Below are 27,561 nucleotides of genomic sequence, written 5' to 3' on the forward strand. Positions count from 1 at the left end.
ACCAGATCCTTAAAGGCGTCACAGCCAACATTCTAGTGGGCACACTGTTGAAGAAAGTATGCAGTGTTCCGCCATGTTGAATTTTAGTGGCGCCCTTGATGTTTACTGTCAGGTTGTGGGAAGGCTAGCTTCGAAGCCTCTGCAGGGCCCATCTCCAGGCTGATGGCCCAGCTTAAGACTTTTGTACCTTGCCTCCTGGGTACTATTGTGGTTACAGTCTTTCTTTGACAGGGGCCTCTTGGACAGAGGTGGAGCCTTCTAGAACTTGAAAGGGCCTTCGAATGAAAGTCTGTATTTTTTTTATCTTACTGTTAAAGAAACCAGGATTCAGAGAATCAAAATTTCTCCAAGGCCTCGAGACTGGGTACTAGAATATGAAGTCTGGTAATGTAGTTCCCCTTCAGTAGGGTCACCCAGTTGAGTCATCTTTTTAAATGTGTCCCTTCCCTCAAGGGCTGTTCCCGTTCTGCTTCGGGGTTCTTGTAGCCCTTCCATTGTAGCGGTTGGTTGTTTTTGACTTTGCCTGGCCAGTGATTGGGAAGGTGTAGGTGGGAATTTGTATCTTGCTTCTTAGTAAAGATTACGTAATTTTTAAGAGACAAGCTCTTGAAATTAAGGTGTGTGGAGGAGCAGAAACTGGCCCTGAATCTCACCACAAAGCAGCAGAAGAGAGGAGAGTTCACGGAGCTGTTCTCTTTGATTAGAGCCATAGATTTGCTTGCTTTTCCCTCCCTTTCCTTAGCCACTTGACTCCCATAAACTCCGTCTTAGGAAGAGGTATGGGGGTGGCTTAAGGGGTTTAAGCTGGGATGCTGGACACCTAGCTTTTAGGTCCGGTTTTGCTCCAAGCCTCCATTTTCCTCTCTTTGCACCTTATTTCCCCCGTCTTTAAAATGAGAGGCTGGGTAATTGATCCTCAAAGATCTTTTTAGCGCTGATATTCTTTGATTTCATGAATCCTGGAAGGTTCTGACGCCGGTCTATGAAGGGCCACAACTTACAGTTTGCTCTGACACACGGCATAGATTCTGTATAGGAGCTTTACTGTAGTGTATTGGCGGAGGGGTGTCTCAAGCTAAATTATTCACCCCCCCCCCGCTCCGCCCAGTAGGAATGTTTCTGAGAGTGTGGGTTTTATAGATAAGCCAGTTTTGTTTTTGTTTTTTTGTTTTTGTAGAGAATGTAAAAGGTTAAACCAGGAGTGAAATAAGACTTCGAAGTTGGATCCGGGGGAGTATATTAATGTTTATCCCAAGTAACTGTTCTTCACTAGCCAATGCTTTGTTCAGACCATGCAGGGTGGCATAGTACTGTGGCATTCTTCTGATGCTGTTGCAGAGAACAAGGGGCTATAAGGAAGTTCAAAGTCCACAGTTAGTTTCCACCTTTGGAAGAGGCATGCCAGCTTACCTCCGGGCGCAGCGGGAGGGAGAGCTACTGAGGACAGGATTTCTAGCTTCTGTCTGAGCTCCCGCTTCCTAGTGAAATGATTTGAGCCCCTCCCTCGGCTCTAGAAAATCTGTGGCTTAAGCTTGGCTTGTTCAGTTTAAATTATAGAGTTTGTTCCCCCTTGTTCAGCTTAAATTACAGAGTTTGTTCCCCCTAAAAATGTCACGTCAACCCGAGGACAGCTTAATGATTCTTGTAGGGTACTCAGAGCTCCTTGGGGATGAGTCTGTCCCCAGAGCAGGCTTGATGGTTGTGTTGTAAGGACCTCAAGCCAGATACAGTCTGGCTCCATACTGGAAACCATTCACCTCGTGCTTTCTCCTTCCCAGTGGGTGGGGTTCCCTCCAGTCCTGCTTGAATGAAAAGCGTTTAGCTGACTTCCTGCTCATGCCCTGTCTTGTCCTTCATTTTTTCTTTGCTTTTCATTATTTGCTGCAGCGGAGCCCATCTGGTTGGGGCTTAACACAAGGCAGTAGCCTTCAAGCTTTGTACATGCTTGTAACTGGAAACAATCTTTAAAAACTTGAGTTCAGGTGAAGGAGTTTAGGTCTCTTGCTCTGTGCAGGGGATTAGGGTGAGGAGTGGGGCAGGTGGAGAGGCGGGCAGATGGGGCTCCGAGAAAACACTCTCGGTGAGGGATTTGAGGACATGGAGCTTTGCGTGGGTGACAGGGCAAAAGCACTTGAGGAATGCTCCTGTCTGATACATAAGCTGTTTTTAGTTTGCAGAATAAGAGTAGTTTCACCAGCATAGTGGAATCTTTGGTCATGTTTATAACTTCAATTAATCAGTTTAGGCTGTGCCAGAGAAGTGTCAGGTGGCATGCTAATTTCCTCCCGTGTTTAGCGCTGCGCTGCCCGGCTTAACTCTCTAGTCCTGTGGCTGGGCCTCAGGGCATGTGAGTGGGGAGTAACTGGGGGGAGGGGGAGAGCTGTTGCTGGTTGAGATGCTCCTCTAGGTGAGAGAACCTATATGCTAGCCGCTGGCACCCCTACCCCCCCACCTTCACGCACTGGGGCTGTAGGGTCTCTGTGAAGATGTAACGTGGTGCTTAAATTTAGAGTGATCCCTTGTGGGACCCCAAGCATGACCTTGGGTGGAACTGCCTTAGAATCTGATTTGCTATTTTTCCAGTTAACTTGGCGTTCTGTGCCCATCTTTCTTGGTGCTTTCTTATTTTATTCTGTCTTAAGTGATTTTTAATGGGCTTTAAGTTATCATTTATTTAGCATAGTTTTATTCAGTCCCTCTAAAATTTGTGCCTGGCATTATTGTAGTGCTAAGTGTCCTTTGATCTTTGCTTCTTTGAGAATCTAGATTCTATATGTGTTGTTCTGTTGAAAAATGTCAGCCTGTTAATTACTTAAAGTAGTTTAATTTTTAATTTTGGGAAAGGCAGTTTATGTCAATTACTGGGACACAAAAACATGTTTAGTGGTCTGATTTGGGGTACTATTTGCTCATTTAGAGAAGCGGGACCTTCCTAACTGGAAGACATGACCTTTGATCTGTGAGAATTCTCAGTGGTATGGAGAAAACGTAACAGTCCGAGTTAGTGAGAAAATACTGGAGCAAGTACAGACTGAATCAGCTGTGCATGGCTGGCGGATACCCTCAGTGTGGCAGGGCTCTCGGGTCAGCAGGGTTTGGAGCTTCCCATTGGAGCTAATTTTGCTCTGATTTCTTTAGCTTTATACACAGGGAGGTTAGCCAGCAGCCTTGGACAAAGTGTGGCTATTTGTAGTCTTGGAATTTTTCTCCCTGGGCTGGCCTTATTTTTTTGCTTAAAACATAATAAAAGTAATCTGTCGGGGCCCCTGGGTTACTCAGTCGATGAGGTATCTGGTTCTTGATTTCTGTTCAGGTCATGACATCAGGGTTGTAAGATCAAATTCCTTGTGGGGCTCCATACTGGTGGTGGAGACTGCTTAAGATTCTTTCCCACTGTCCCTCCCTCCCTCTCCCTCTCTCTCTCTCTCAAACATAAAAAAAATCTGTATAACTGATTCTCATGCGATAAGGAAAACTTAAGAGGTGGTTAGCTTAATAAAACAAAGCTGATAGTAGACTGACTGATCTGTCGGGGAGGCTGGGGAAGCGGCATTGGCGATGTTCCTGTCTCTCATTCTGGGCACTGAAGACAGGGGCTGCCTCAGAAGGCCTTCCTTTAGAAGCTTTCAGCTTGCCCTAGGTTAGCAAATTATTTAAAATATGAACCTGTTTGCTCACGTATAAAATGGGTTTGATAATACCGCCTCATAGAGTTGTGAGAATTACTTGGGTATATGGGAATGAAAGTGCTTTGAACTATGAAATAAGGTACAAGATTAGGTATTCGTGTTAGCAGACATATTTTTTAGGGAGGAAGAAGCATGGGCTTTTGAGGCCTCTGGCAGGACATCTCAGGGGAGCCTTTCTGATGATTCTGGGCATCCTAGAATCTGGACTTCCTTTAGTTGGTGTTAATAAAGAAAGTAATGTTATTCAATGTTATTACTCAGTGTTACATGTGGGAGATAAATTGTTCTTCCTTATGTAAGTACACCTGTGCTTGTAAGAAAATAAATATAGGCACTTCTCGTAGTGTTCAATTATTTAGCCATTGAGTAGTTCCTGAACTACTCCTATGTGCCAAGTTCTATGCATGTGCTTGGATTAGGAGATGAAATACTATAATCTTGGCCTTTTAAGAGCTCACAGTTTGGTGGGGGGAGATAAATGAGTAGATAATTACAATATAGGATGGTAAGTGCTATCTACATTAGAGGCAATCCTACCGTCTTCCAAAGGGGCCTGTTCTTACTTGATTCCTCTCACCCTCCTCTCCAGACTTTGTTTAAAAGCTGTACGAAATCATAGGGAGGCCCGGAGAGATGAAGCAGTTTGCCTAAGGTCATACCCATAGCCAGCTGGTATTCTAAAATAGGAATTGTGAAATTTATTCTCCTACAGCTTTGTTCTTAGTTCCATTCGCACTGACCTCCATTTTTCCTCCCTTGCCCTAGATCCCTCCTCTTCTCAAAGAAGTAACTCTGTCCGTCCTCTCTGCTCCACCATCTTTTCAAGCTTCTGTTCTTACTACCTTGTCTCACAGTTCTACTGAAATGAAAAGAGGAAGCCTTGGGAGCCTTAAGTTTGAGTTTGCTGAGGTAGAAGAATGGTCCTTACTTTGGCAGCGCATTAGAATTGGTTACAGAGCTTTTATAAAATACTGATACCTGGGATTCCGATTTTTTTACTCCCATATTTGTTTGCTCATTATTGAGATAATTTTGGCTTAATGCCCCATAAAGGGAATAAATACACGAGTTAGAAATTATCTCTTTCAGGTGCCTGGGTGGCTCAGTGGGTTAAAGCCTCTGCCTTCAGCTCAGGTCATGATCCCAGGGTCCTGGAATTGAGTCCCGCATCAGGCGGGCTCTCTGCTCAGGGAGCCTGCTTCCTCCTCTCTCTCTGCCTGCCTCTCTGCCTACTTGCGATCTCTGTCAAATAAATAAATAAAATCTTTAAAAAAAAAAAAAAGAAATTATCTCTTTCTCAGAAGACATAAGATTATTTTTTCCTTCTCATAATTTCTCAGGTCACTGAACTTGTCCCAATCTGCAGTAGCTCAAGAAAGTTTGAAACCTCTGTTGTTGCCAAGCTTCTAGAAGCAGACTCATTTAAAAAAGGTTTTTAAAGATTTTATTTATTTAAAGAGAGAGTGTATGCATGAGTGGGGCGAGGGGGAGAGGGAGAGAATCTTTTTTTTTTTTTTTAAAGGATTTTATTTATTTGGCAGAGAGAGGTCACAAGTAGGCAGAGAGGCAGGCAGAGAGAGAGCGGGAAGCAGGCTCCCTGCTGAGCAGAGAGCCCGATGCGGGACTCGATTCCAGGACCCTGAGATCATGACCTGAGCCGAAGGCAGAGGCTTTAACCCACTGAGCCACCCAGGCGCCCTGAGAGAGAGAATCTTAAGCAGGCTCCACGCCCAGCAGCTCCCGAGATCATGACCTGGGCCAAAATCAGGAGTCAGATGCTTAACTGACTGAACCACCCAGGTGTCCCAATACTCAATGAATTTTTATATATGGATACTGTCATGGAAAGGCTGCTCACATCAAGATATGCATCAGGTCAAGATAGAGAATATTTTCAAAACTTCAGAAACTTTCCTTGTGTTTCTTCCTCATGGGTACTGGCTGCCCAAGTAACCACTTATTGTGATTCTATCTCCATTGATTAGTTCTGTGTATTCTTGAGTTTCGTGTAATAAAATATAAATAGATCAGTATGCACTCTTTGGGGTTTTTTTGCTCAACATTGTGTCTGGGTATTGGATATTCATCCATGTTGTATGTAGGAGTATGTAATGTTTTATTGTTTGGATGTGCCACAATTATTATTCTACTGTTGGTGGACATTTGGGATCTTTTCTTTTTTAAGATTTTATTTATTTGAGATAGAGTGAGAGTGATCGAGAGAGAACAGGAGCTGAGGGGAGGGGTAGAGGGAGAGGGAGAAGCAGGCTCTCTGCTGAGCCCAACCTGGAGTTCAATCCCAGGACCCGGGGATCACACCTGAGCTGAAAGCAGATGCTTAACTGACTGAGCCATCCAGGTGCCCCAGACATTTGGGGTCTTAACAGTTTGGGCTCTATGACAAAGCTGCTATGGATACTCGAAGTCTTTTGGTGGATGTGTGCACTTACCTCTCTTGGGTGTATACCTAGGAATAAAGTTCTGGGTCATATGTCAACTCTGGTAGATATTGCTAAAGAGTTTGATTGTACTAGGTGTTAGCATTCAATTTTTTTTTTTTTTTTTGAAAGTAGGCTCCATGCCCAGTATGGAGCTCAGTGTAGAACTTGAACTCACAACCCTGAGTTCAAGCCCCTGGCCAAGATCCAGACTTGAGCTGAGATCAAGAGTCAAATGGTTAACAGACTGAGCCACCCAGGTGCACCTCGATTTAATTAATTAACTAGTTAGTTAATTAAAACTTTTAAAAATTATTTATTTATTTATTTGACACAGAGAGAGAGAGAGAGTGCGAGAGGGAATACAAGCAGGGGAAGCGGGAGAGGGAGAAGCAGGCTTCCCTCGGAGCAGGGAGCCCGATGTGGGGCTCGATCCCAGGATGATGGGATCATGACCTGAGCCAAAGGCAGATTCTTAATGACTGAGCCACCCAGGAGCCCCCAATTTTTTTTTTATTATGAGAAATTTCAAACATTCATAAAAGGAGGGAGGCTAATATAGTGAACCTACATAAATCTGTATTCAGTAATTTTCAAGATTTTGTTACATTTGCTTCATTTCTGTTCTTTTTAATGTGTTGAAGAATTTTAAAGCAAATCCCAGAAATCATGTCATTTTACCCCTACACACTTTAAAAAAAAAAAGATTTTATTAGAGAGAACGCATGTATGGGGAGGGGGCAGAAGAGGGAGGGAGAGGGACAGGCAGTCAGCGGGGACACAGGGCTTGGTCTCACAACCCTGATATCATGATTTGAGCAGAAGAGTTGGGACACTTAACCAGTTGAGCCACCCAGGTGCCTCACCTCTACACACTTTTATATACATCTTTAAAGAGTTTTATTTATTTATTTGACAGACAGAGATCACAAGTAGGCAGAGAGGCAGGCAGAGAAAGAGAGGGCTAAGCAGGCTCCCCGCTGAGCAGAGAGCCCAATGCGGGGCTCGATCGCAGGACCCTGGGATCATGACCTGAGCCGAAGGCAGAGGCTTTAACCCATTGAGCCACCCAGGTGCCCCTATGTACATCTTTAAATATGGACATTTTCTTACATAACCGTAATGCCATTATCACATTTAATGAAATTAACAGGTGCTTAATAATATCTAGATAAGATCATAATCAGATTTCCTTGATAGTCTCGAAAACGTCTTTGCAGTTAGTTAGGGAAAGGCTCTGACCAGCCACACAGTATTAAGTTTCCTAAGTTTCTTTGTTTGTAGATTTCTTCTTCTTCTGATCCCCCTTTTTCATATCATTGCCTCATTGTAGAAATTGAGTCGGTTGCCAGACAGTAATGATATTTTAAAAAGCTCCTAGGTTTTTCTAATAATTAGCCAAGGTTGGAAACCCGTCGGAGTATAAATCTCAGGACTGTTCTTTTAGGGAGAAGTGAAGGCTAGGGGCTAGAATATAGTCATGAAGTTCTCATTTCTCTGTTCTGATTTTACTTTGTGCTGTGAATCTTCTTGTTGAGTAGGAACTTCAAAGGTTGATTCTCTAACCTAAGAATCAGAGACTCTGACATGAAAAAGAAGAAATTATGTCTTCCCTGTTGAAGTTCTTTTTTGTAGAACTGTTGATCATGAGGGTTTTTTTTTTTGTTGTTGTTGTTCTTTTTTAATTAGCTGAACACAATTGGAAGTTGGAAAATAGGTCATTCATGGCAATTGAAAGAAAACTTTAAGGGATTAAGAAATTAAGTCTGTACATAGCATGTGGGGAAATGTTAAAACACCCGCGTAGGTGGGAGGCTGGAGTGTCCCAAGGCAGGTCACAGTGAATCACAGCAGGGTGGTTTCCCATACCAGGAAGACCTAGGGTGATTCCTTCTAGTTTGTGCCAAGCATCTTCTAGCAATTAGCCACTGTATCATTCCATCCTCTTTACCTACCTGGGCCAAATTGTGCTAATAATCTTAAGTAATTCATCAGCTCTAAGTGCTCAACAGGGTTTTTGTGGGAAAGTTGTTAATGTTGGTCACTGGCATGGACTGGTATATCCAGTGTAGGAAACCTGCGGAACGTCAGAGTGGCTGTATTGAAGGCTTTGAGATACTTTGGAATTAGTACCTAATCCTAGATTGTCATAACTAGAAGGTCCTTGGGCTCTTGGATTCTGCCCAACACCTCCCCTTTCTTAGGTTTTTCTGTTAGAGAAAATTTCAAATTTATACAAAAAGAGACTTCATAATGGGACTTCCATGGACCCACCCCCCAGTTTCAACAGTGAGGAGCTCATGCCCAATCTTGTTTCATCCATACCCTTATCCACTTAACCCCATTATGTATTGTTTTGAAGCAGATTCTAGACATTGTATCATTTTATCTATAAGCGTTTCATTACATATCTTTAGAAGTTAAGGGCTTCTTATAATAATAATAATAACCTACAATTTTAATAATCACATAAAAAAACTTAAGAATTCTTTAATATCATCAAATACCCATTCAGATTTTTGTTTTCTCATCAGTGATTCTCATTTCTTTTTTATGGTTGGTCTGAATCAGGACTCAGTTAAGATCCATACATTGTGATTGGTCTGTATGTCTTTTTTTTTTTTTTTAGATTTTTTTTTTTAAATTTATTCATGCGACAGACAGAGATCACAAGCAGGCAGAGAGGTAGGCAGAGAGTGAGAGTGAGAGTGAGAGGGGGAAGCAGGCTCCCCGCTGAGCAGAGAGCCTGATGCGGGGCTCGATCGCAGGACCCCGGGATCATGACCTGAGCCGAAGGCAGAGGCTTTAACCCACTGAGCCACCCAGGCGCCCCAGGTCTGTATGTCTTTTTAAAGAATAAAGATTCTTTTTAAAGAATCTTTAAATCCATAGGTTCTCTCTCCACATCCCTTCTCTTTTTTATTAAAAAAAAAATCTTTTTATAGATTTTAGTTATTTATTTTAAAGAGAGAAAGTGCTAGCTGGGGTGCCTGGGTGGCTCAGTTGGTTAATCGACTGCCTTCAGCTCAGGTCATGATCCCGGAGTCCCAGGATCCAGTCCTGCATCAGGCTCCCTGCTCAGCAGGGAGTCTGCTTCTCCCTCTGACTTTCCCCCTCTTGTGCTCTCTCTCTCTCTCATTCTCTCCCACTCAAGCCCTCTCAAATAAATAAATAAAATCTTTAAAAAAAAAAAAAAAAGTGCTAGCTGGAGGAGGGGCGGAGAGAGAGGGAAAGAATTTCAAGCACACTCCATGCCCAGCGCAGAGCTTGATGCAGGGCTAGATCCTGCAACCTGGAGACCATGACCTAAGATGAAACCAAGAGTTGGATCTTAATATACTCCCAGGTGCCCCCCCACTTAATATACAGGGTATGTTAGTTATATGTCACAGCATAAAACAATACACATTTATTATATCAGTTTCTGTAGGTTAGGAAGGCAGGCATGGTTTTGGCTGGATCGCCTGCTTTAAGGTCTCACACAGGCTATGATCAGGATGTCAGCCTTCAGGGTGTGACTGAGGAAGGGCCAGTTTCAAGTTCACTCAGAGATGGTTGGCAGGATTCGGGTCCTTGTGGTTGGATTGAGGGCCTCAAACTCTTGCTGTTTGATAGATGGAGGCCACCTTCAGTTCCTTGCCATAGGGGCCTCTCCACAGCAGCTGGTTTCATCAAAGTGAGAGATGGTGAAAGAGAGAAAGTACCAGCAAGAAGGAATTCAGTCTTTTATAATCTAATCTTGGAAATGACATCTTATAATTCTTGCCATGTTCTTGTCATTAGAAGTCAGTCATGAGGCCTAGATCAAACTCAAGGGGAAGGAGCCCACATAGAACATGGACACTAGCAGGTGGAGATCATTGGGAGCCATTTTAGGAGACTGCCCGTCTGGGCACCTGGGTGGCTCAGGTGGTAAAGCGACTGCCTTTGTCTCAGGTCATGATCCTGGAGTCCCAGGATCAAGTCCCGAATCAGGCTCCCTGCTCAGCCAGGAGTCTGCTTCTCCCTCTGAACCTGCCCCCTCTCATGCTCTCAAATAAATAAATAAAAGCTAACTTAAAAAGGGGGGGGGCGCCTGGGTGGCTTAGTGGGTTAAGCCTCTGCCTTCGGCTCAGATCATGATCCCAAGGTCCTGGGATCGAGCCCCATATCGGGCTCTCTGCTCGGCAGGGAGCCTGCTTCCTCCTCTCTCCCTCTGCCTGCCTCTCTGCCTACTTGTGATCTCTGTCTGTCAAATAGATAAATAAAGTCTTTAAATAAAAAAGACTGCCCATCTTCTAAAGATAAACTCTGGAGTCTAGGTCTGCTGATTATCAATATATTTGCCTTTTTACCATTTTTTTTTAAAAGATTTAAAGAGAGAGGAAGGGAAACAGGCTCCCCGCTGAGCAGAGAGCCTGATGTGGGGCTTGATCCCACCACCCTGGGATCATGACCTGAACTGAAGACAGAGGCTTAACCCACTGAGCCACCTAGGCACCCCTTTACCATATTTTTGATGCCACTGGGAAGAACAAGGCCCCTCAACCTGTGGATTTCATTTGCTTCTATCTGTGTAATAACTCTGTGCATAACTCTGTTATGCAGTTTCCTTCTGTGACAGTGATAAATGTCATGTTCATATTTGTCAGTAACCAGAGCAAGTTGTTAAAAATTGTAGGTAGGATAGGTTGATAGGGCTTTTTCACCTTAGCCAAGAAATAAACCAGTCACCAGTCTTTAAAAAAATATTGACAACGTGTTTCACACTGTGCCAGGCCTGTAGAGGTACCAAAAAAGCATAAAAGAATAAGAAGGTAGTCTATAATTATTGTTTGGTATGGACAATAAGCACAAAAAATTAGAAATTAGCATTGAGTCAATCAGCCAATATTTTTGGAACTCAGAGCTCTGTCTACAAAGTTCCATGTTAAGTACTATAGGAAACATAAAACTCAGACAACCTTCTGCTCTCTCCTTAGGAGATGGGGACTTTGCTATAATGCAAAGTAGACTGGAAATTGTGCAAGTAGAGAGATGGACAAAGTACTCTGGGAGCAAAGGATGGAGAGGCTTAGAATGTTAGAGCCACAAAGGGCCCTTAGCATCAAGGCCAGTGGTCTTTACCATTCTGGGGACATGGAGCCATTTAGTCAGAGAAGTTAAAAGAATCCTTGCTAAGAAAAGAGAATCAAGTGAAATTAGAAAGAATATAAATTTTTCAGCTGCCAGGGATGGGAAAACTTGAAGTAGAGGCAGGTAGCCATAGATCATGAAACAGACTACTCCAGAACTTAGGACTTTCCTTCCTTCTTTCTTTCTTTTTCTTCTTCTTCTTTTTTTTTTTTTTTTGACATTTATTTATTTGTCAGAGAGGGTACAAGCAGGGGGAGGGGCAGCCAGAGGGAGAAGTAGGCTCCCCGCTGAGCAAGGATCCCTATGTGGGGCTTGATCCCAGGACTCTGGGATCGTGACCCGAGCTGAAGACAGGTGCTTAACCAACTGAGCCACCCAGGTGTCCCAGGACTGAGGACTTTCTTAGTAACACACCTAAACTGGCCAAAGGTAGACTGTGCAGCTGTGTACCTAGACTGTGTACCTGTAATATAACAATAACCATGTTTTATACCGGCCAAAGTACTTTGACGTATGTTATTTCATTTCATCCTTACAATCTTATATAGTCCAGATATATTGGTCATTTCTGTTTTACAAATGAGGAAACTTTTACTCAGAGAATTATAATAATCCACAAGGGTCACAGAGCCAGTAAATGGGACGGTTGGTTCTCAGGATTTCATTGCCCAGCATGCTGCCCAGTACACGGGTGCTCTCGGTGTGCATGCTCTTTGTTTGGGGTATAATACTGAAGATGCTGACTTGAGACTTGCTGGCAGGGAGGACTTATGGAGAGGACAAGATATAGAGACACATGCAGGGCTACAAGAAGGAAACTTGGACCAGGGGTTGTGGGGAGACGCAGAGAACCAGGCAGGGGGGCGGCTGAGGTCTTCTGACGGGGGCGTCCTCCCTGTCCTTTCAGATGCTGCACGGTGACACCTCTGGTCCTACCCGCCTCTCTTCGTACTTCTTTAAAATTATTTCTGCTGGAACTGGGCTAATGAATTTCTCAAGGTTCCTTTCCTTAGGGCTTCATGGTACACTTGGAGAGAAAGAGAAACTAAATAAAAAATGTGCAGGGGATGTAACGCTTTATCAGAATGTGATGAGAAGAAAATCGGATTCACATTTGTAGAATACGCTTTCTGCCAGGCCTCGTGTGTGTACACTCAAGGTGTATTTTCCTAAAATCCCGACATCAGCCCCGTGAAGTTTAGATATTATAATTTCTGTGTACACTCGAGGAACCTGAGATCGGGAAGTGGAATCACCTCAAGTGCTGTGTGACTGGATTGTAGGGGGACCGAGGTGGCCTGGCTTCCGAGACCATGTGGACTCTTTCCATTATAGTGTGTTGCCTGGGCGGCAGGCAAGGCAGAGGAGGAGTGTGCAATAGAGACAAAGGGAAGCTCTCTAGAGACTATCTATCTATCTATCTGTATATGGAAAGAAACTTCTTGCTGGGGGTAGAAATAATGATGACTCCCCCAAAATGTTCCTTGAAATTAAAAGGGCAGAGCGAACCTAAACCCAGGCCCTCCAGTAATAAACAGCCACGTCATCTGTTCCTGACACACCAAGGGAGAGTGTAGAGAAGGGCATTTTTATCTCCTGGTGTAGTGAGGAAGATGAGATGTACGTGCGAAAAAGGGCTTCCGGATTGTTACTCTGCACATTTGGGAATCAGTCCAAGGTGAGTGGAATTCTAAGCTGAGGAAAAAGGCTCGAAGCCTTTGGGTGACTTGCAGCCACCAGGACTTACTTGGCTCTCGTACATGAGGCAAGTGCCCCCTTTAAGCAGAAACAGATGAAACCAGGTGTCCTCCACCCTGCATTCTCTCGAATCCGTCATCGTCACTTGAAGTAGCCACACCTCTCTGAATAGCTGTCTGAATTCACTGCCTCCCTCCACCTAGCCTGTCCCAGGCAGGTTTCTGTCACTTCATTGTACACCTCTCAGTAAGGTCACTCATGTCCTTCGTGAGGCCGAATTCCACATATTTTTTTTGTTTTTTTTTTTTTTTGGTCATTTTCTCAGTGAAGTTGATGCTGTTGACCACGCCTTCCTTCCAGAAACACTCTCTTGTCTTGGCTCCGGTGACGTAACACTGTCCTATTCTCCCTCCTACTTCTGTGCTGTGTTTGTAGGCTCATCCATTCTGCAGCTATGAAGTATTCTACTGTCCCAGGCCTCTGCTCACAGTAGACGCTCTCCCTCGGTGATCTCATCTGTCCCGTCGGCTTTAGTAACCACACCTCTGGACGTGACTCATAAATTTATGTATTGGAGTCTGGATTGCTCCGCTGTGCTCCAGACCCATCTAGTTATTGTCAGCCAGGCCCTGTTCTAGGATGGAAAACCCGGGGGATATAGTGATGAGATAGAAGGTGAGAGTAGGGGTGGGGAGGAAGAGATGAACAATAAGAGAGTAAACAAAATACCAGATAAGGCTAAGTGCTACAGGTGCACATGAACCCATGTGATATGTTACAGGTGGAGAGCTACCTTACATTGTCTGGTCAAGTCTTCACAGAGGTGGTAGAGTTTAAGCTGACCCTTCAATGACCAAAAGGGGCCAGCTGTACAGAGGGAAGAGGGAACAGCTCGTGCAAAGTCCCCAAGGCTGGAATGAACACTGGGTGCAAGAAGTGGGAAGTGGGGAGGGGACCTGGTAGGAGATGAGGTCAGAGAGGTAGGTAAGGGCCATGTCCCACAGGGCCTAGTAGACTCTGGAGAGGATTTTAGATTCTAAGTGAAAGGGAAAACTGTGAGAGGTGTTTTGTTATGTTATGTTTAAGCAGAATAGAGTCTTGACTATATCAGATATAGTCTATATCAGATCAAGACTCTGATTAAATGTTTATAAATTTAATTTGCCGCTATCTGGAGAGTGCCGTGTATATAGGGGAGAGTTGGTAGCAGGGAGAGTTCACGAGGCTGTTGCGGTAGGTAGGGTGAAAGTCCAGTAGCTTGGACCAGGGTGCCTAATAGGGGATGTAGAGAGCAGGGGGATAGGTTCGAGAAGATTTGGAAGTGGACTTGATAGGACCTGCTGTTGGATTTGCAGGTGGGGTGTTAGGAAAAGAGACACCTGGCATGATGGGGTGTTTGGCCTGGGCAGCTGGGTGAATGGTGGTGTTGTGAATTGGGGGAAGATGTGAAGAGGAATGAGTTTGGGGAAAGGAGGGTGGGGCCATCCAGAGTCTGAGAAGATATGGATATGGGATATCGGTTACACATCCAGGTAGAGAAGTCAGGAAGGCTGTCCGATATGTTTCTGGAATTCAGGGAGGTCATTGCTGGAGATAAAAATTTGGAGGTCATTGATATTAAAAATCATGGGATTGGAGGAGATTGCCCCAAGAAGGGAGGGTACAGGTAAAGAAGAGAGACCCCGGGACTATCTCTGGCCAAGTACAGGAGAAGGCAGGGCGGACTGAGGCTGACCCGTGGACTAGGAAGATCAAGAAAGTGTGATATCCTGGAACCAAGGAAGGAAGAAAGGGTTTTGATGGAGAAAGAGTGGTTATTTGTGTTAAATGCCATTTGGTGGGTAAGGAATAGACCACATAGAATTTGGTAGTGTTGAGGCCTTTGGTCCTGATGAACAGTTTTTGAGGAGCGTTTGAGGACAGGAGGCTGATTGGCGTGAACTGAGATTGAGGGGTGCGGAAGTGGAGAGCAGAGACCACTTGGTTTTGTTGTGAGGAGAAGCAGAGACACTGGGGCTGGACCAGCTGGAAGGAGGTATGAGATCAAGGGAGAGTTTATTGTTTCTGGTTTTTTTTTTTTTTTTTTTTTGAAGATCTTATTTATTTATTTGACAGAGATCACAAGTAGGCAGAGAGACAGGCGGGGTGGGGGGGGAGAAGCAAGCTCCCCGCTGAGCAGAGAGCTCGATGCAGGGCTCGATCCCATGATCCTGGGATCATGACCTGAGCTGAAGGCAGAGGCTTTAACCTTACACTGAGCCATCCAGGCACCCCAGTTTTTTTTTTTTAATTATTTTTATTAACATATAATGTATTATTTGCCCCGGGATACAGGTCTGTGAATCATCAGGCTTACATACTTCCCAGCACTCACCATAGCACATACCCTCCCCGGTGTCCATCACCTAGCCACCTTCTCGACACCCTCCCTCCCCCCAGCAACCCTCAGTTTGTTTTGTGAGATTAAGAGTGTCTTATGGTTTGTCTCCCTCCCGATCCCATCTTGTATCATTTAAGATGAGAAATTCTAGAATCTCGCTTTCCAAATGTGGCCTCTGGATTAATCTGGGAACCTGTTAGAAATACGGACCCTCGGGCCCCACCCCAGACCTACAGAGTCCTTGTCTGCACTTCAGGGCAACCCCCAGCTGATTTGGGTGCACTTTCAAGTTTGAGAAGCACTGTTCTAGAGTGTGGCTTCTCAAGCTGTAGGTGCTGCAGGGCCAGTTAATTTTTTCCAATCTGGGACCTACATGTGGGACCACTGTGTGCATTTTGTCTGTAACTCACTTCCTGTGCAATACACTGTGTGAGTTGATGAGACCCTCACTGGTCCAGACCCTGTGTGAGAGGTCCTCGGCGCCTGTGCTTGGATGTCACTGCCAGGTCAGCTTGCTTTCCAGATGCCCAGGTACCTGTCTCAGTTCCATACTCCCACTGGTAGGACTCTGTGAGCCAGGGCTGGCCTGTGCGCCGCATGCTTGTTGGGTTAGGGGCATTTGAGAGCCTGCATGGGAGAAAAATGATGTAAGCTAGTGGAGGACATTGCTTCTGAAGATAAGAGGGAATCCGATCCATCGTACACATGAAAAGTTGTATGTCATGTATCAGCAAAGCCTTTTCATTGTCACAATAGGGAAACCAGAATGCTGGTATATAGTTAGACCTGGAGTTAGGAGATGACTGGTCTGAGTGTTGCCTCTTGGGGACAAAGTTATTTAGCTGATAGGGGCTGGAGGTTTATTGAGAAAGAAAAAGATGTGCAAGAGTTATTTTGGGGGAGTCGCAGAGTGAACCTAGCAAGGGAAATGTCGTAGGATTGCTGGCAGCGTGGGGGGTTGTGTTTGAGATTTGTGGTGATAAATTTAAAATGCGGGCACCTGGCTGGCTCAGATGGTAGAGAATGCGACTCTTGATCTTAGGGTCATGGGTTCAAGCCCCACGATGGGCATGGAGCCTACTTAAATTTTTTTTAAGATGATGCCAATCAGTAGTTGGCATTTTCTCTAGAGACACAGCTTAGTTGGTAAATTAGCTGCTTTGGTGTGGGCCTAGAGAAGCGGTTAGTTTGGTTTAGTGAGAAGAAGTTTAATTAGTTGAATACTACGGTGGGGGCAAGCAAATGAAAGATGTTTGCAAGGGACTGATTATGAGGGAAGTGAGCACACGAAGGGCGCATGTAATACCCTTAAATTACTCAACTTCTCTTTTATAAGATGGGGATAATAGTAAGTTTCATAGAGCTGTTGTAAGGATTTAGTGAATTCCTACAAAGTGCCCAGAATGGGGCCTGCTGGCCCAGGAGCTGGCCTCCCTCTGCATCTTGGCATCATTCTTCTCTCCTTCCATCTGTGGTCCATACTGAAGCTGAAATGACCTTTTTGGAATGTACACACTTTACCCCTACTTAGCACTTAAATGACTTTCTATAGCTCTGGATCAGGACCCAAATCCGTGATTTGGTCTCCAAGTGCCTTGTGTGGCTCTCCATGTGTGTCCATCCTCGTCTCCGGTCATGCGTCTGCTTGTCCCCCCTTCGTTGTCATCCAGATAGCTCCTCGGGTTCCCTGTGCTCCCTCTTCTACTTAGAAACGTCCTGACAACTTGTGGCAGCCTCTTAGACCTCTCTGTGAATGGGTCAGCTTCTGTTAATTTACTCGTGTGATTCTTTAATCAGCGTTTCCCCACTGCACTGTACAGTAAACGGCGTGAAGACAGTTCTCTTCCTACTCCCTGTTTTATCCCCGGTGCTCACCTCAGAGCCTGATGCCCGGTAGGCAGTCAGCATCTGTGTGAGTACATGACTGAGTGAAAGAATGCACAAGCTACCCATCAGCCTCTTGTCCGTTTGTGATATTCGGGATGTGGATCAGGACTGGCTTTCTTGAGGGTCAGAGCTCAAAGAGTCCCTGGGGAGGTGGTTTAATGCAGAGAAGAAAGCAAATTGTGGGTCAGAAATACCTAGGTGAGAGTCCACATACCAGCTACATGACTTCGACTCTTTATTTCTTCCTCATTTATAAAATAATCATGGTGGTATTTACCTGAGGGGGCTCCTGTGAAGATTAAATTGGGTAATAAAAGCACTTTCTCGGTTTCTTACTCCTTAGGCTGGGGTTGTGACTTGCTGTTTACATTTGCCATTACCTGCCCTAATCCTTGTGGCCCCTTGATAGCCTAATTAAAGACTCCTAGGAGTGAAAAGGAGCCAGCGTGTTCTTCTAATTCAGCCAGCTTTCTAAAGCAGGTCTAAACCCAACAATTTTAGACATGTGGTTCTATTGCTAAGCCCCACAGACACGGGCTAATTGCAAGGAAGCCTAGTCTCAATTATAGCCTACTTGTTGGAAAGGAAACGGCGGGCAGGTGGCGGTCCTTGAGGGCCCGCTTCTAAATAGATGCCCTAATCACAAGCTAGTCTTATCAATTGTTTATTAATAAGTGGTTCCAAAGTGTTTGAAAGTTCTTAAATCCTTTCTTTCTAATTTTAATCTCGTTTATACTCTTGGTTCTTTGTTAGGTAAAGTTTCTTTGGTAAGCTTTCTTTGGTTTCTTTGGTGAAGCTCAGAGATGGGATTACTGGATTCTAGTCCTGTCTCTCTTACAATAAAAGAGTCACAGGTCTTAATCTGTTTGCTCATCTGTCATGTGGGGGTAAGAGTATCTGCCTTCTTGTCCCAAGAGTTACATGGATAAAAGAGTTATTCTGGGAGAGTCAGACATTGTTATTATTCTAAACGTTTATTTATTTATTTGAGAAATATGTGAGTGGTAGAGGAGGGGCAGAGGGAGATGGAGAGAGAAAGTCGAGCAGACCGTGCTGAGCGTGGAGCCTCACACAGGGCTCGATCTCATGACCCTGAGATAATGTACCTGAGCCGAAACCAGGAGTCGGACGCTTGACCGACTGCACCACCCAGGGGGCCCAAACTGAACATTATTTTAGCAGACCTCTATCATAGATAGGTATTAATATCTGTTATTAATGTAAAATTTAAGAATTAATAACAAGACTGTTAATTTATTCTTTAAAAATGAATAATCGTATAACCCTGAGGTATTCTAGTAAGTCATGTGACTTGGAATGTCACCACTTTTGCCTTTGGGACCTGTTATTGCTAATTTCTTCAAGGACACACGGAGATAGCATGTTAAGGATTCATAGAAAGTCCCTTAAATATCTGTTCAAGAAAGGCCCTTAAATATCATTTTTGTCTTGAGTGTTTTGTTCGGCTAATCAAATGGAGACCCAGATGAGTATAAAAGACTTGGGTGAACTTGACAGTGTGTCAGGTGGCTGTGAACTCCCTATTCCAGGCTCCTCGCCCTTTCCCCAGTTTCCCACTTGGCTCCGGATTCTGCCCCCTCGTGGGCAGGTGGGATGGGGCGGGAGGGGGCATTGAGAAAAAAGCAGGGCTTTCAGACCTGTCTTCTGCAGCCTGTGTTTTTCCCCTATCTTGAACTCCAGCTTGAAGTGACTTGAGTGTGGGAAGCTGGTCAGGGATGGCGTTCAGGCTGAGCTGCTTCTACCAACGTGGGTGGCGCTAGGTTGGCTCTCCCCAAGCTGCTGCCACTCTTCCGCCCCAGACCCAGTGCCGGGGCTCACTCCGTCCTGCCGTCAGCCTGTTTGCGGGTTGGCTCTTTGGTGAAGAGATTGCCAAGGGCAGAAGAAACAGAAAAATCCCTCCTCGCTTTTTTTCTTGAACACTCCTGAGAGTGCTCCCTCAACAATTCTAGCGGAACAAATGATTGTCTCCTCGCTTTCTGCTTCTCAGCAGACACAGCGGGCCACCAGATTGGACTCCTAGGACTTGGGGTAGTGTGGCTCTCTCAGGTTTAAATTTTTATCCCGCCCTCTCATTTTCCACCTTCAGCTCGGTTCCTGGCTCACATTTGGAAAACCTCAAAACGTTAATGAATTGGTAAGAGGGTGACCTGCTGCAGCAGAGTTGCAGGGTCGTAGTGTCTGCGTGATCCTTAGTTAGTCTGGTTCTCTCTGATGACAGAAAGTCAAGGTGTCACTGTGTACACGCCAGTGAAGGGCTGAGGAGTGTTTCTTCTAGAGACTGTGGATAACCCAGAGTTCTTCAATTTGGATAATTTCTCTTGATCTGCAGATATCATGGACTCTTTTCTCTGCCATCACCAACCTGTTCTTAAGCCCATTCAGAGGATTTTGTGTGGCTGTTTCAGGTACTACATTTCTGTTCTGAAATTGCCACATTTCAAATAAAAATGTTTTCACTTCCTCTGCTTAGCTATAATTGCTGCTTTAATATCCTTATCTGGTAATTCCCGTATTTGGATCATCTTGGAGTTGCCCTCTGCTAATGATCTTTTTCCTTGTGAATGGATGTAGTTTCTCTAGTTCTTCATGTGATCTGGGACTGTAGCCCGAACAGGAATGCGTGTGGATGTTATGCTGGGGAGACCCTGATTTCTGGTGATGTTTTTATTTTAGCAGACGGTATGTCTGCAGGGTCTGTCTCCCCTGTGGGGGGGAGGTGTGCGCTCAAACCTTAGTCCAATGCTTCTGCCCTTGGCTGAAGTGCTGGGGTTCTGCCCTGCGCGGGCACGGTTCCGGGCTCAGCTAGAGGTTTGGATGGAGTTCACACAGAGCGCCTGGGACTTTGCTTCTCTGGCCCTCTTCTTTGTTATTTCCTCTTACCTGTGGCTGCTCTGGACTCTTGTCTGTGGTTCCTCCAGAGAGAAAGCCTGGGGTTTGTTTTTTGATTGGCTCTGCTGCGGGTCAGCCCTCTGATGAAAGCTCCGAACCTGGGGAACTGTCCCATCCCAGCCCCTTCTCCCCGTTTTTGACTCCTCTCCTAGATCTGCCAGCCTTTGTTCACTTCAGATAGTTTTTTTTAACATTTTATCCAGAGTTTATCGTTGTTATCTGTTGGAGGATCATACTGGAGCCAGAATTATCTAATAGCATTTTTATCCATTATCAAAGTGTTTTGGGAGCAAACTTGATACATATTTAAGAGACTTTCAGTCTGCAGCATTCAGATAAGGGTGATCGGTGGCGTTTTGTTCAGTGCAGCGTATGAGCTCAGGTGAACTCAGCCGTGTCCATTTTAACTTGCTTCGCAACCTTGGCCCAGTCTCTTCTCACTTAGAGAAGCGGGACTCACTTTCTCCTCTGGCACATGAGGTGGCTGGACTCCCCACGAACTGTAAGGGCCCTTTCATCTCTGCTTCTAGACAGACAGACACACAGACAGACACTACCCACACACACAGACTGCCACCACCGTCTCCAGCAAAAGTGAACGACGAGAAACAGCAGAAGGGGTACCAGAGGGAAGTGGTATGGGCGGGTCTCGCGGGGTGGGAAGAGCTCTGAATTTGCAGCACCGCAGAGTCTGAGGAGTCTACAGTCTTCGTCTTGTTCTGGGGACAGAAGGCCAGTACGCCAAGGATGCAAGAAATAAATGACATTCAGAAGCAAAGGAAAGAACTTGTTTGCTGCTTGCTTTCATCCCTTAGAAATAAGGAGAGAATGTAGACAGTTGAAAATAAATCCAGATCATCGGGAGTTCCTGTTTGATTCTGGGCAGCGCATTCTATCCTGTTTTGAAAGGAATAGCCCCCTGGGCCTTAGTAGCTTGCCGGGAAATGTGGCAGGAGGCGGTGGGGACAGCAGCTCTCAGCAGCGGTGCTGCTGTCATTGTTGGGCCGCGTGGAGACAAAGCAGATTGAAATAGCAATTATACATGGTGTACTTAGACTGACTTTTTAAAAAGTGTGGGAGGGGGTGGGGGAGGCTAAAACTTAATCCACATCCACTCAGGCCATCCCTTGGGTGCTGACTCTGGTGTAGATCCTTTTTCCTACTTTTCTATTTTTATTGCCTGTCACTCATTCTTTTTTGTTCTGGTCTTACTGGCTTGAGGCTTCAGGCTCTCATCTTTCTTTCAAAGATTTACTTTTTTATTTATTTGAGAGAGCGAGCATGTGCAAGGGTGGGGAGGGGCAGAGGGAGAGAAAGGATCAATGAGGAGCCTGATGGGGGACTCGATCTCACAACCCTGAGCCGAAACCAAGACTTGGATGCTCAACCAACTGGGCCACCCGGGCGGCCCCCTCATGTTTCTTTTAAAGCCATTTGAAAAAGCTATTACTCAGTTATCTATTTTCAGCCTTCTCACTCTCTAGGAGCACAGAGGCAGGGATGAACTCTGCCGTGTGTTATGGGGTTGGTAGTGGAGGTGTGGGAGTCAGACTAAAGGAACCAGCAGCCTCGGAAAGAGGTCACAAGGTAGTCTGTGGGATGTGCAGTCCTGATGAAAGAAGGGGGTTAGTTTGTGTTTAAGATCCAAGTATAAAAGCTTTACTTCCAGTGCAGGAGGTATCTTTCCTTTCTTTGGCAAGACAAGGATAGACAGAAGTTTGCCCCAGATCTTCTACCTCCAGTAATTCTTCTGAATCTTTAGGGGTAATACTCAGTGGGTTAGTAGATCTTTCGGGTCTCTGGCAGAATGCTCGTTTTAAAACCAGAGGGTTAATTTGCAGACAGAGAAGCTCTACTTGGTTCTAATTGATACTGGGTGGCTCAAGGGCCTTTTGAAGGACCACATCTAGAAGGCAGCCCGACGAGAGTCAGCCTGGTGAAGGGGCTTTTTTGTCAGACAGGCATCAGTTTAAATCCTGACGGCCGTTTATTAGCAAGTTGTAAGACCTTGGACAAATCACTGACTTCTTGAAATTTAGGTTCTTTCTTAGGGGGTGATATTACTGTATTATTGTCTTGTATAAAATATAAAACATATTGCTTAGGGTGTGGTAGGTACTCCACAGATGTTTGGGTTTTTTTCCTTACCCATCTACTAGAACATCGTATTTTTAGTGGAATCCTGGCTTTAGCTCTAAGCAGTTGTGTGACTCACCCTTTCCAAATTTCAGTTTTTTCCCTTAAATTGAGGGTATTTAACTAGTTGATTTCTGAGTTCCCTCCCAAGCTGTAAGATGTCGTGAGTTTTAGACTTTTGGGGACTGTGGAGGCAGTCCACTTAAGTCACTTAAGAATGTGCGGTCTGCCTTGAGACCATCTGAAAGGAAAGGGGAAATCACCTCTCCCTTTGGCTCAGTCTTGGTACAGTTCCCGCTTTACCAATATCTTGCTTTCTGTTTATATTCTCCCCAGGTCAAGAGGCAGCTGCGATTGAAAGATAGTGAGTGCCTGTTTCCAAGACAGCAAACACCAGGAGAGCCACCAGAGGCATTAACAGAAAGCTTAAATTACCTAAATGGTAAGTATATGGTACAGTGAAGCCTGGCCATCCCGATGGAATCCCATGGTGTCTGAAGTCTCCGTACTTCCTGCACCGCTGCAGGAGACGGAGGAAAGTTAATACTCGTTGATGAACCAAACACTGTACTAAGTACTTAATTTTTTTTTTTTTAAAGATTTTATTTGTTCATTTGAGGGAGAGAGAGCCCAAGTTGGGGGGAGGCACAAAGGGAGAGGGACAAGCAGACTCTGTGCTGAGCAGGGAGCCTGACGTGGGGCTCCATCCCAGGACCCCGAGATCATGACCTGAGCTGGAGGCAGACACTTTAGCTGAACTGAGCCACCCAGGCGGCCCCCTTCATGTGTTTTCTAATGTAATCAGCCAGCCCGCCAACCTACCCAAGGTAAAAAACTCCTTGGATTCAGTCAACAACTTTCAGAAATAGGCCTGGCTGGCACTTTCTGAATACTTATTGTGCGCCAGGCACAGTCCTGTTGGACTTGCATTATCTACCTTAGTATCTACACCGATGCTACAGGTAAGAGGTTTTCTTTAAATTTCACACAGGGAGTGAAGGGGAGGACTGGGTTTCACCCTGGGTTCTTTTCATTGTACTGGAATGTTTCTCTTTTGAGAAAGTTACTTTTTTTTGGTTGAGACAATGACTGACTTAATCTTTATTTAAAAAAAAAAAAAAAGGCAAAGCAAAATAAACAAACACCCCTTGTGGTTGACAGCTAGCTCCTTCTCCTGGCCCTTCTGGGCTCTGCACGCCAGCTGTTTAATTGGTTATTTATTTATTTATTTATTTTTATTTTATTGGTGTGTGCTGCCCAAGGCAGAGTGCAGTGTGGAAATAGAAGGAGCTCACGCTTGCGCGGCCAAAGGAGGGGTCTAGGTCGTCAGTGGTAGCTGGAGAATGGCTAGAAGAAGGTTCTCTGGAAAGGGAAAGCCATGGGGAGGCCGCAGACTGAGTCTGGGATCTGGTTCTAGACAGAGCAGTGACAGGACAGGATGTAGGAAAGGAATCTCAGCAAGACCTCTCACTCTCAGGGTGACCCCTCCCAGGAAAGGGGGTACATCACACATAGCTCAGGCTCTTATTAAGGGGGTGGGAAACTTCAAGGCAAACTCTTGCCCTGTTACTTGGCTCACGATTCTTGGCGTGCCTGGGTGGCTCAGTTAAGCAAGCGTCTGCCTTTGGCTCAGGTCATGATCTCCGGGTCCTGGGATTGAGTCCGGTGTCAGGGTCCGTGCTCAGCGGGGAGCCTGCTTCTCCCTCTCGCTCTGACTCTCCCCTCTGCTTGTTCTCTCTCCCAAATAAATAAATAAAAATGTTTCAAAAAATTGGTTCAGGATTCTTGTTTTGTTCCTTTTCCCTAGAGCATTTTTCCTACCTCAGGGGACTGGGTTAGGAAACTCATTCTGGTTGGGTGATGTGGCAGCCGGCATTCATTGTTCATTGATCTTTCTGATGGTATCATAGTCTCTTTTTATTGGAGCACCAGTGTCTTGTGGTTTTGTTTGTACGTGTGTTTTTATGTTTCAAGTTTTTAGGTAAATTCTACTTTGTTAATATATAGTGTAATATTTGTTTCAGGGGTAGAATTTAGTGATTCATCACTTACATACAACACCCAGTGCTCACCACAAGTGCCCTCCTTACTGCTCATCCCCCGCCCACCTCCCCTCCAGCAGTAGTTTGTTCTTTGTAGTTAAGAAGCACCAGTGGTTTTTAATCTACTTGCTGAATTTGACAGGGCAGGTAATCATTTTCTTTCACAAAACTTACTCCACCTACCTGTTGTTCATAGAGTATTTTGTTATGTCCTGGGCTTATGTTCTAGTGATACACAATGACCACTTACTCCATGCCTAGCACAATTCTTGGAGCTAAACAGCTCTAAACAAAACAATAGTGTAGCACTAAACAAACCAGGAAAAGTCCTTGCTCTCAAGGATTCTATACTAAAGGGTAGAAACATAAAAAGAGAAAATAAATAACTAGATAGAAACAAACAGGTGAGTAGAGAAATAATGTCCACTACGTGATATGTGCTCAGAAGGACAAAAGCGGGGTAAGGTGGCCAAGGGATAAGGGAGCCTGGGGGCTGCTCCTTGACGTAAGGAGATCAGGGAAGGCCCCTGATGAGGTGATAGTTTCAGCCAAGGTCTGAAAGAGGTGAGGGATCCAGCCAGGGATATCTGGGAGAAAAGCGTGCTAGGCAGAGGAACAGCAGGTTTAAGAGCCCTGAGGTATGAGTGTAACTTGGCCTTGACAAGGAGGCCTGTGTGGCTGGAGTGGAGTGGGAGGAAAGGAGTAGTCGGAGGAAGAGCAGGGAAGCAGTGGGGCCCAGGTCGGGGAGATGCTCAGAGCCCGGGTAGGACCCCTGGAGAGTGTTTTATTCTGAGTGAGATGGGGGAGGCACCGGAGAGTCCGAGCAGAGGGGTGAATGAGCTGACTTCTGTTTTGAAAGGCTTCGTCTAGTTGCTGTGGGAGAATAGACTGGCGGTGGGTGGGTTGGGGGGCGGACGGGCGGCAAGGCAGGCAGTGTGAAGACAGACAGACCGGTTAGGAAGGTCTTGCCCGGATTAGTACAGTCTAGGGGAGGGATGATGGCTTGGATTAGGGTCCTAGGGTGTGTAGCCAGAGAGCAGTGGATTCTGGACATATTTTGAAGGTAGAGTCAAATTCTGATTCTCCCTATAGAAATGTTTGATTTCTCTGGACTTAACCTTTAGGTCACATGAGTTTGAGGGCATCAGTGGACACGTGACAGTAATCCCTGGTGAAATTCTAAAACTGAGCAGGGGATGAGAATACAGTGTCCCCTAGAAGCCACTTGTGTTCCCTAAGTAAGTCATGCTAACTGATAACAGTTCTCTGTTTTCTTTAAGCTCTGCCTTGTCTTTTTTTTTTTTTTAAGATTTTATTTATTTATTTGGGAGAGAGAGAGATTGAGAGAATGAGCTGGGGAGGGGCAGAGGGAGAATCAGACGCCCCTCGGAGCAGGGAACCCGACATGGGACTTGATCCTAGGACACTGGGATCATGACCTGAGCTGAAGGTGGTTGCTTAACCAACTGAGCCACCCAGGCGCCCATGCTGTGCCTTGTTTTTATTTAAACTATAGCATCACTACAAGTTATAGAAATATAGAAAATAAAGATAAATAATGGGGAAAAAAATCAAACCATCCATAGATGGTTACTACACATAACGTTTTGATGTATATCAGGACAATTCATTTTTGCAAGGATTCTAGGCTAGGTGGTCCGGAATATGCTACGGAGATACTGTGATGTTAGTACTACAGTTAGGTATTTTAACACTTTCTCATGTGATCCCAAGACAAAATTTTGGGCTGGCTTACCTAGTAGGTATTATATAAGTATTAATAATGGATCAGTGTTTACCAAGAGGTGCTGTTTTCAGTGGCGTTCTGGATGGCTGTTCTTCGTTACATTTTAACAGTTTGGAATAAGCGTCAGATAGAGAAAAGATATGCCTGTCATATTTGTAGTGAATATTTGCAAGCCGGAATGTGTAGAAGTATTTAGAGAATTGAAACTATTGATTGAAGCTAACTTTCAAGTGGTTGAAATGTGAAAAATGGTTAATAATTTAAGCTATAACTGATATGGTACTTAAGATGGACAGGTACTAGTCTAAGCACGTCATGTATTAACTCAGTCACACTTACAGTAACCCTCAAAGGTAGGTATTGAAGCACAGAGAAGTCAAGTAACTTATCTGAGATCACACAGCCAGTAAGTGGCAAAATTAGAGTTTGATTTTAGGCTGTCTAGTTCCAGTGTCTGTAATCTTTAATCCTTGTACCATACTGCCTATAAAAGATACAAGAAATAAGTCCTATATTTAGGTTATTAAAATTAATTAGACTTAATAGCAGTTTATTTTTTTTTTAAATTCAGTAAGGGGGCACCTGGGTGGCTCAGTGGGTTAAAGCCTCTGCCTTCGGCTCAGGTCATGATCCCAGGGTCCTGGATCGAGCCCCGAATTGGGCTCTCTGCTCAGCGGGGAGCCTGCTTCCCTCTCTTTCTCTGCCTGCCTCTCTGCCTACTTGTGATCTCTGTCTGTCAGATAAATAAAATCTTTAAAAAAAAAAGTTCAGTATGAACCTACAAACTGGTAGTGTGGCTGCCAGATTAGCTCATGCAGTCTTAGGTTCATTATTAAAACTGGATTAACCAGGTCATCTTTCAAATCCTCCCCCACCCCTTTACTCCATTGGTACTGCCTTAGTTCAGGCCTTATTCTGTCTCTTGCCTTGACTATTACAATAGCTGCCTGGTTTATCCTGTCAGACTGATCTTTTACAAATGCAGCTCTTTTTTTTGGTTTTGTTTTACATTTATTTATTTATTAGAGAGAGAGAGAGAGAATGAGCTCGTGCTGTGGGGGAGGAGCAGAGGCAGAGGGAGAGAGAAACTGCATGGAGTCCAGTGTGGGGCTCAGTCTCATGACGGTGAGATCATGAACTGAGACAAAACCAAGAGTCGGATGCTTAAGGGACTTGCCCCCAGGCCCCCCACAAATGCAGCTCTCATCGTGTGGCTCCCTTGTTGAAATCCTTTTGTCCTAAGCATCGAAGTGTGAATCATGGTAGCTGTGTTGGGGGAAAGGGCAGGGCAGGTTTGATTATGTTGTATTTCAGAAGGTCCAGGTCCAGGAGGACAGGAAGAAGAGCCAGCCTCCGAGGTGCTGGATAGAGCCATTGGAAACTGGGTTCAAGAGCTTTGGCAGAAAGGAACCCTGAGTGAGAGGGAATTGGTGCTGGATCCTTCTAGTGTGAACTGGAGCTGAGTTAGACGCTGGTGGGGGGCATGTTGGCATTAAAGGATGGGACTACCCTTCCCTCT

General features: G+C 45.0%; 1 protein-coding gene across 1 annotated transcript in view; it reads left to right on the forward strand.

Annotated features, from left to right (window-relative positions):
- LUZP1 (leucine zipper protein 1) overlaps nucleotides 1-27,561 on the forward strand; it is a 69,711-nt gene that overhangs the window by 22,398 nt on the left and 19,752 nt on the right. The window contains exon 2 of the mRNA XM_080800927.1: nucleotides 22,590-22,695. The gene's annotated coding sequence lies outside the window, so the exon portion shown is untranslated. The remainder of the gene's footprint in view (nucleotides 1-22,589; nucleotides 22,696-27,561) is intronic.

This window comes from Martes martes, assembly GCF_963455335.1.
Source record: "Martes martes genome assembly, chromosome: 4".
NCBI lineage: Eukaryota > Metazoa > Chordata > Mammalia > Carnivora > Mustelidae > Martes > Martes martes.